Source organism: Mesoplodon densirostris, chromosome X, assembly GCF_025265405.1.
Source record: "Mesoplodon densirostris isolate mMesDen1 chromosome X, mMesDen1 primary haplotype, whole genome shotgun sequence".
Classification (NCBI taxonomy): domain Eukaryota; kingdom Metazoa; phylum Chordata; class Mammalia; order Artiodactyla; family Ziphiidae; genus Mesoplodon; species Mesoplodon densirostris.
The window spans coordinates 118,157,480-118,166,538 of record NC_082681.1 but is presented as its reverse complement, the minus strand read 5'-3'; positions in this window follow the sequence as shown (position 1 = coordinate 118,166,538).

The window sequence follows — 9,059 nt, the reverse complement described above, 5'->3', positions numbered from 1 at the left end:
AGCTACAATAATCAAGACCACATACTATTAGCAAAAGAAGAGACAAATAGACCATGGCACAGAATAGAAAACCTAGAAACAGACCCCTCATACAGTCAACTGATCTTTAACAAAGGAGCAAAGGCAATTCAATAGAGAAAAGGGTCTTTTAACTCACAGTGCTGGGACAACTAGACATCCACATACAACAAACAAGAATGTTGATACAGACTTTACATGTTGCAAAATAATTAACTCAAAATGGATCACATGGGCTTCCTTGGTGGCGCAGTGGTTGAGAGTCCGCCTGCCAATGCAGGGGACACGGGTTCGTGCCCCGGTCCGGGAGGATCCCACATCCCTTGGAGCGGCTGGGCCCGTGAGCCATGGCTGCTGAGCCTGCACGTCCGGAGCCTGTGCTCTGCAACAGGAGAGGCCACAACAGTGAGAGGCCCGCGTACCACCAAAAAAAAAAAAAAAAAAAAAATGGATCACAGACCTAAATGGAAAACTCAAAATTAAAAAAAATCCAGGGACTCCCCTCACAGTCCAGTGGTTAAGACTACACTTCCACTGCGGGGGGCATGGGTTTGATCCCTGGTCAGGGAACTAAGATCCTGCCTGCCATGCAAAGTGGGAAAACAAAAAACAAAACAAAACAAAAAAACCCCAGAAAGTAATATAGGAGAAAATCTTGGGCTTGGCAATGAGATTTTAGACACAACACCAAAAACACAGTCCATGAAAGAGAAAAATGATAAGCTGAACTTCATTAAAATTAAAAACTTCTACTCTGTAAAAGGTACTATTAAGAGAATGAAAATACAAGCCACAGACTGGGAAAAAATAATTGTAAGACACATATCTGATAATAAACATGAATCAAAAATATACAACGAACTCTTAAAAAACTCAACAATGAGAAAACAAAAAAGTCAATTTAACAGCACTTAAAAGAGCTGAACAGACGCCTCACCAAAAATATACACAGATGGCAAATAGCATATGAAAAGATGATCAACATCACGTCTTCAGGGAATTTGGGATTAAAACAACAATGAGATACCTATTAATATGGCTAAAACAAAAACAAACACCTGACAATATCAAATGCTGGCAAGGATGGGGACCAATAGGAACTCTCATTCAGTGCTAAAGGGAATGCAAAGTGATAGAGACACACTGGGAACTGTCCGGAAGTTTCTTTTAAACTAAACATAATCTTATCACATGATCTAGCAATTAAACGCCTAGGTATTTACTCAAAAGAGTTGAAAACATATGTCCATCCGAAAGCCTTCAAACAAGTGTTAATAGTACACTAATTCATAGTTGCCAGAAACTGAAATCAACCAAGATGACCTTCAGCAGATGAATGGGTAAACAAACTGTGGTAGTCCACATGATGGAATGCTATTCAGCCATGAAAAGAAGTGACATTTCAAACCACAAACAGATACAGAGAAACTTAAATGTATACTGATTAGCAAAAGGAGCTAGTTTTAAAAGCCTACATATTGAGTTATTTTTAGTGAGGTGGATGGACCTAGAGTCAAGTCAGAAAGAGAAAAACAAATACCGTATACTAACACAAACATGCAATCTAAGAAAAGAAAATGGTCATGAAGAACCTAGGGGCAAGATGGGAATAAAGATGCAGACCTACTGGAGAATGGACCTGAGGATATGGGGAGGGGGAAGGGTAACCTGGGACAAAGTGAGAGAGTGGCATGGACATATATACACGACCAAATGTAAAATAGATAGCTAGTGGGAAGCAGCCGCAGAGCACAGGGAGATCAGCTCAGTGCTTTGTGACCACATAGAGGGGTAGGATAGGGAGGGTGGGAGGGAGGGAGACGAAAGAGGGAAGAGATATGGGGATATATGTATAACTGATTCACTTTGTTATAAAGCAGAAACTAACACAGCATTGTAAAGCAATTATACTCCAATAAAGATGTTAAATGAATAAATAAATAAATAAAAAGCCTACATACTGTAGGATTACATCAATATTATATTCTGGAAAAGGCAAAACTCTAGAGAGTAAAAAATTCAGAGTTCTCAGGGGCTCAAAGTGAGGTTTTGAGGGATGGACAGGTGGAGCACGGAATGTTTTTAGGGCAGTGAAACTCTTCTGCATGATGCTCTATTGGTGAGTAGATGACATCATGCCTCTGTCAACCACTATAGAAGTGTAAAGCACAAAAAAAGAAATGTGTTACAAACAGTGGACAATAGTCAATAATAATGTATCACTATTAGTTGATCAATTATAACAAATGAACTTGTATCCACTGAACCAATACAAGATGTTAATAATAGGAGAAACTAACTGGAAGAAGAGAGTGGCTGTATGGGAACTCTTTGCACTATCTGCTTAACTTTCTGTAGCCCTGAATCTGTTCTTTAAAAACGTCTATTAATGTAAAAACTACAAAAAAATCTGGACAAGAACACATAGCCAGTACAGAGTTATATACAACTGTACCAAATAAATAAGAGTCATGAGTAACGAAAAGAAAAAGATAACAATGGTAATAATTTGATCCTCTAATTAAAACTCTAAGGGAATATGCACAGAAAATAGTCAAACATATTAGGAACTTCAGAAACCTGGTGGACAAAAAGATCATCACAGCGAAACCAAGAGACTGGCCGGAAACAAAATCAACAATTCCTTATATCATGTTAATAGAAAATACACCAGGAGCTTCAAGATGGCGGAAGAGTAAGACACAGAGATCACCTTCCTCCCGCAAATACATCAGAAATACAACTACACGTGGAACAACTCCTACAGAACATCTACTACTGAATGCTGGCAGAAGACCTCAGACCTCCCAAAAGGCAAGAAACTCCCCACGTACCTGGGTAGGGCAAAAGAAGAAAGAAAAAACAGCGACAAAAGAATAGGGACGGGACCTGCACCAGTGGGAGGGAGCTGGGAAGGAGGAAAGCTTTCCACACACTAGGAAGCCCCTTCGTGGGCGGAGACTAAGGGTGGCTGAGAGGGGGAGCTTCGGGGCCACGGGGGAGAGCGCAGCCACAGGGGTGCGGAGGGCAAAGCTCAGAGATTCCCGCACAGAGGATCCATGCCGACCAGCACTCACCAGCCCGAGAGGCTTGTCTGCTCACCCGCCAGGGCAAGTGGGGGCTGGGAGCTGACGCTCGGGCTTCGGAGGTCGGATCCCAGGGAGAGGACTGGGGTTGGCTGGGCGAACACAGCCTGAAGGAGGCTAGTGCGCCACGGCTAGCCAGGACGGAGTCCGGGAAAAAGTCTGGAGCTGCCGAAGAGGCAAGAGACTTTTTCTTCCCTCTTTGTTTCCTGGTGCGCGAGGAGAGGGGATTCAGAGCGCCGCTTAAAGGAGCTCCAGAGACGGGCGCGAGCCGCGGCTATCACCGCGGACCCCAGAAACGGGCATGAGACGCTAAGGCCGCTGCTGCCGCCACCAAGAAGCCAGTGTGCAAGCACAGGTCACTCTTCACACCTCCCCTCCCAGGAGCTTGTGCAGCCCGCCACTGCCAGGGTCCCGTGAGTCAGGGACAACTTACCCGGGAGAACACACGGTGCGCCTCAGGCTGTTGCAACGTTATGCCGGCCTCTGCCGCCGCAGGCTCGCCCCGCAACCCGTACCCCTCCCTCCCCCCGGCTGGACTGAGCCAGAGCCCCCGAAGCAGCTGCCCCTTTAACCCCGTCCTGCCTGAGGGAAGAACAGACGCCCTCAGGCGACCTACACGCAGAGGCGGGGCCAAATCCAAAACTGAACCCCGGGAGCTGTGCGAACAAAGAAGAGAAAGGGAAATCTCTCCCAGCAGCCTCAGGAGCAGTGGACTAAATCTCCACAATCAACTTGATGTACCCTGCATCTGTGGAATACCTGAATAGTCAACGAATCATCACAAATTGAGGAGGTGGACTTTGTGAGCAACGATATATATATATATATTTTCCCCTTTTTCTCTTTTTTCTGAGTGTGTATGTGTATGCTTCTGTGTATGATTTAGTCTGTATAGCTTTGCTTTTACCATTTGTCCTAGGGTTCTGTCTGTTTTTTATTCTTTTTATTACTTAAAAAAATTTTTTTCCTAATAATTATTTTTTATTTTAATAACGTTATTTTAATTTACTTTACTTTATCTTCTTCTTTCTTTTTTTCCTCCCTTTTATTCTGAGCCGTGTGGAGGACAGGATCTTGGTGCTCAGGCCAGGAGTCAGTGCTGTGCCACTGAGGTGGGCGAGCCAACTTCAGGACACTGGTCCACAAGAGACCTCCCAGCTCCACGTAATATCAAATGGCGAAAATCTCCCAGAGATCTCCATCTCAACGCCAAGACCCAGCTCAACGACCAGCAAGCTACAGTGCTGCACACCCCATGTCAAACAACTAGCAAGACAGGAACACAACCCCATCCATTAGCACAGATGCTGTGGAAAATCATAATAAGGCCACAGACACCCCAAAACACACCACCAGACGTGGACCTGCCCACCAGAAAGACAAGATCCAGCCTCATCCACCAGAACACAGGCACTAGTCCCCTCCACCAGGAAGCCTACACAACCCACTGAACCAACCTTAGCCACTGGGGACAGACACGAAAAACAGCAGGAACTACGAACCTGCAGCCTGCGAAAAGGAGACCCCAAACACAGTAAATTAAGCAAAATGAGAAGACAGAGAAACACACAGCAGGTGAAGGAGCAAGGCAAAAACCTACGAGACCTAACCAAGGAAGAGGAAATAGGCAGTCTACCTGAAAAAGAATTCAGAATAATGATAGCAAAGATGATCCAAAATCTTGGAAACAGAATGGAGAAAATACAAAAAACGTTTAACAAGGACCTGAAAGAACTAAAGAGCAAACAAACAGTGATGAACAACATAATAAATGAAATTAAAAATACTCTAGAAGGGATCAATAGCAGAATAGCTGAGGCAGAACAACGGGTAAGTGACCTGGAAGATAAAATAGTGGAAATAACTACTGCAGAGCCAAATAAGGAAAAAAGAATGAAAAGAATTGAGGACAGTCTCAGAGACCTCTGGGACAACATTAAACACACCAACATTCGAATTATAGGGGTCCCAGAAGAAGAAGAGAAATATAAAGGGACTGAGAAAATATTTGACGAGATTAGAGTTGAAAACTTCCCTAATATGGGAAAGGAAATAGTTAATCAAGTCCAGGAAGCACAGAGAGTCCCACACAGGATAACTCCAAGGAGAAACACACCAAGACACATATTAATCAAACTATCACAAATTAAATACAAAGAACAAATATTAAAAGCAGCAAGGGAAAAACAACAAATAACACATAAAGGAATCCCCAGAAGGTTAAGAGCTCATCTTTCAGCAGAAACTCGGCAAGCCAGAAGGGAGTGGCAGGACATATTTAAAGTGATAAAGGAGAAAAAACTACAACCAAGATTACTCTACCCAGCAAGGATCTCATTCAGATTGGATGGAGAAATTAAAACCTTTACAGACAAGCAAAAGCTAAGAGAATTCAGCACCACCAAACCAGCTTTACAACAAATGCTAAAGGAACTTCTCTAGGCAGGAAACACAAGAGAAGGAAAAGGCCTGAATAATAAACCCATAACAATTAAGAAAATGGGAATAGGAACATACACATCGATAATTACCTTAAATGTAAATGGACTAAATGCTCCAACCAGAAGACGTAGATTGGCCGAATGGATACACAAACAAGACCCGTATATATGCTGTCTACAAGAGACCCACTACAGACCTAGGGACACATACAGACTGAAAGTGAGCAGATGAAAAAGATATTCCATGCAAATGGGAATCAAAAGAAAACTGGACTACCAATTCTCATATCAGACACAATGGACTTCAAAACAAAGACTATTACAAGAGACAAAGAAGAACACTACATAATGATCAAGGGATCAATCCAAGAAGAAGCTATAACAATTGTAAATATTTATGCACCCAACATAGGAACACCTCAATACATAAGGCAAATACGAACAGCCATGAAAGAGGAAAGTGCAGTAACACATTCATAGTAGGGGACTTTAACACCCCACTTTCACCAATGGACAGATCATCCAAAATGAAAATAAATAAGAAAACACAATCTTTAAATGATGCATTAAACAAGATGGACTTAATTGATATTTATAGGACATTCCATCCAAAAACAACAATACACATTCTTCTCAAGTGTTCCTGGAACATTCTCCAGGATAGATCATATCTTGGATCACAAATCAACCCTTGGTAAATTTAAGAAAATTGAAATTGTATCAAGTATCTTTTCCGACCACAATGCTATGAGACTACATATCAATTACAGAAAAAATCTGTAAGAAATACAAACACATGGAGGCTAAACAAACACTACTTAATAACCAAGAGGTCACTGAAGAAATCAAAGAGGAAATCAAAAAATACCTAGGCACAAATGACAATGAAACACGATGACCCAAAACCTATGGGATGCAGCAAAAGCAGTTCTAAGAGGGAAGTTTGCAGCACTACAATTCTACCTCAAGAAACAAGAGAAATCTCAAATAAACAACCTAACCTTACACCTAAAGCAATTAGAGAAAGAAAACAAAAAAAACACCCCAAACATAGCTGAAGGAAAGAAATCATAAAGATCAGATCAGAAATAAATGAACAAGAAATGAAGGAAACGATAGCAAAGATCAATAAAACTAAAAGCTGGTTCTTTGAGAAGATAAACAAAATTGATAAACCATTAGCCAGACTTATCAAGAAAAAAAGCAAGAAGATTCAAATCAATAGAATTAGAAATGAAAAAGGGGAAGAAACAACTGACACTACAGAAATACAAAGGATCATGAGAGATTACTACAAGCAACTCTATGCCAATAAAATGGACAACCTGGAAGAAATGGACAAATTCTTAAAAACGCAAAACCTTGCGAGGCTGAACCAGGAAGAAATAGAAAATATGAACAGACCAATCACAAGCACTGAAATTGAAACTGTGATTAAAAATCTTCCAACAAAAGCCCAGGAACAGATGGCTTCACAGGCGAATTCTATTTAACATTTAGAGAAGAGCTAATACCTATCCTTCTCAAACTCTTCCAAAATATAGCAGAGGGAGGCACACTCCCAAACTCATTCTACAAGGCCACCATCACTCTGATACCAAAACCAGACAAAAATGTCACAAAGAAAGAAAACTACAGGCCAATATCACTGATGAACATAGATGCAAAACTCCGCAACACAATATTAGCAAACAGAGTCCAACAGCACATTAAAAGGATCATACACTATGATCCAGTGGGGTTTAACCCAGGAATGCAAGGATTCTTCAATATACGCAAATCAATCAACATGATACACCATATTAACAAATGGAAAGAGAAAAACCAGATGATCATCTCAATAGATGTAGAGAAAGCTTCCCACAGAATTCAACACCCATTTATGATAAAAACCCTCCAGAAAGTAGGCATAAAGGGAACTATCCTCAACATAATAAAGGCCATATGTGACAAACCCACAGTGAACATCGTCCTCAATGGTGAAAAACTGAAACCATTTCCACTAAGATCAGGAACAAGACAAGGTTGCCGACTCGCACCACTATTATTCAACATAGTATTGGAAGTTTTAGCCACAGCAATCAGAGAAGAAAAAAAAAAGGAATCCAAATCAGAAAAGAACAAGTAAAGCCGTCACTGTTTGCAGATGACATGATACTATACATAGAGAATCCTAAAGATGCTACCAGAAAACTACTAGAGCTAATCAATGAATTTGGTAAAGTAGCAGGATACAAAATTAATGCACAGAAATCTCTGGCATTCCTATACACTAATGATGAAAAAATCTGAAAGTGAAATCAAGAAAACATACCCATTTACCACTGCAACAAAAAGAATAAAATATCTAGGAATAAACCTATCTAAGGAGACAAAAGACCTGTATGCAGAAAAATATAAGACACTGATGAAAGAAATTAAAGATGATACAAATAGATGGAGAGATATACCATGTTCTTGGATTGCAAGAATCAGCATTGTGAAAATGACTCTACTACCCAAAGCAATCTACAGATTCAAGGCAATCCCTATCAAACTACCACTGGCATTTTTCACAGAACTAGAACAAAATATTTCACAATTTGTATGGAAACACAAAAGACCCCGAATAGCCAAAGCAATCTTGAGAACAAAAAATGGAGCTGGAGGAATCAGGCTCCCTGACTTCAGACTATACTACAAAGCTACAGTAATCAAACAGTATAGTACTGGCACAAGAACAGAAAGATAGATCAATGGAACAGGATAGAAAGCCCAGAGGTAAACCCACACACATATGGTCACTTTATCTTTGATAAAGGAGGCAGGAATGTACAGTGGAGGAAGGACAGCCTCTTCAATAAGTGGTGCTGGGAAAACTGGATAGGGACATGTAAAAGTATGAGATTAGATCACTCCCTAACACCATACACAAAAATAAGCTCAAAATGGATTAAAGACCTAAATGTAAGGCCAGACACTATCAAACTCTTAGAGGAAAACATAGGCAGAACACTCTATGACATACATCACAGCAAGATCCTTTTTGACCCACCTCCTAGAGAAATGGAAATAAAAACAAAAATAGACAAATGGGACCTAATGAAACTTCAAAGCTTTTGCACAGCAAAGGAAACCATAAACAAGATGAAAAGACAACCCTCAGAATGGGAGAAAGTATTTGCAAATGAAGCAACTGACAAAGGATTTATCTCCAAAACTTACAAGCAACTCACGCAGCTCAATATCATAAAACCACACAACCTAATCCAAAAATGGGCAGAAGACCTAAGGAGACATTTCTCCAAAGAAGATATACAGATTGCCAACAAACACATGAAAGAATGCTCAACATCATTAATCATTAGAGAAATGCAAATCAAAACTACAATGCGATATCATCTCAAAACGGTCAGAATGGCCATCATCAAAAAATCTACAAGCAGTAAATGCTGGAGAGGGTGTGGAGAAAAGGGAACCCTCTTGCACTGTCAGTGGGAATGTAAATTGATACAGCCACTATGGAGAACAGTAT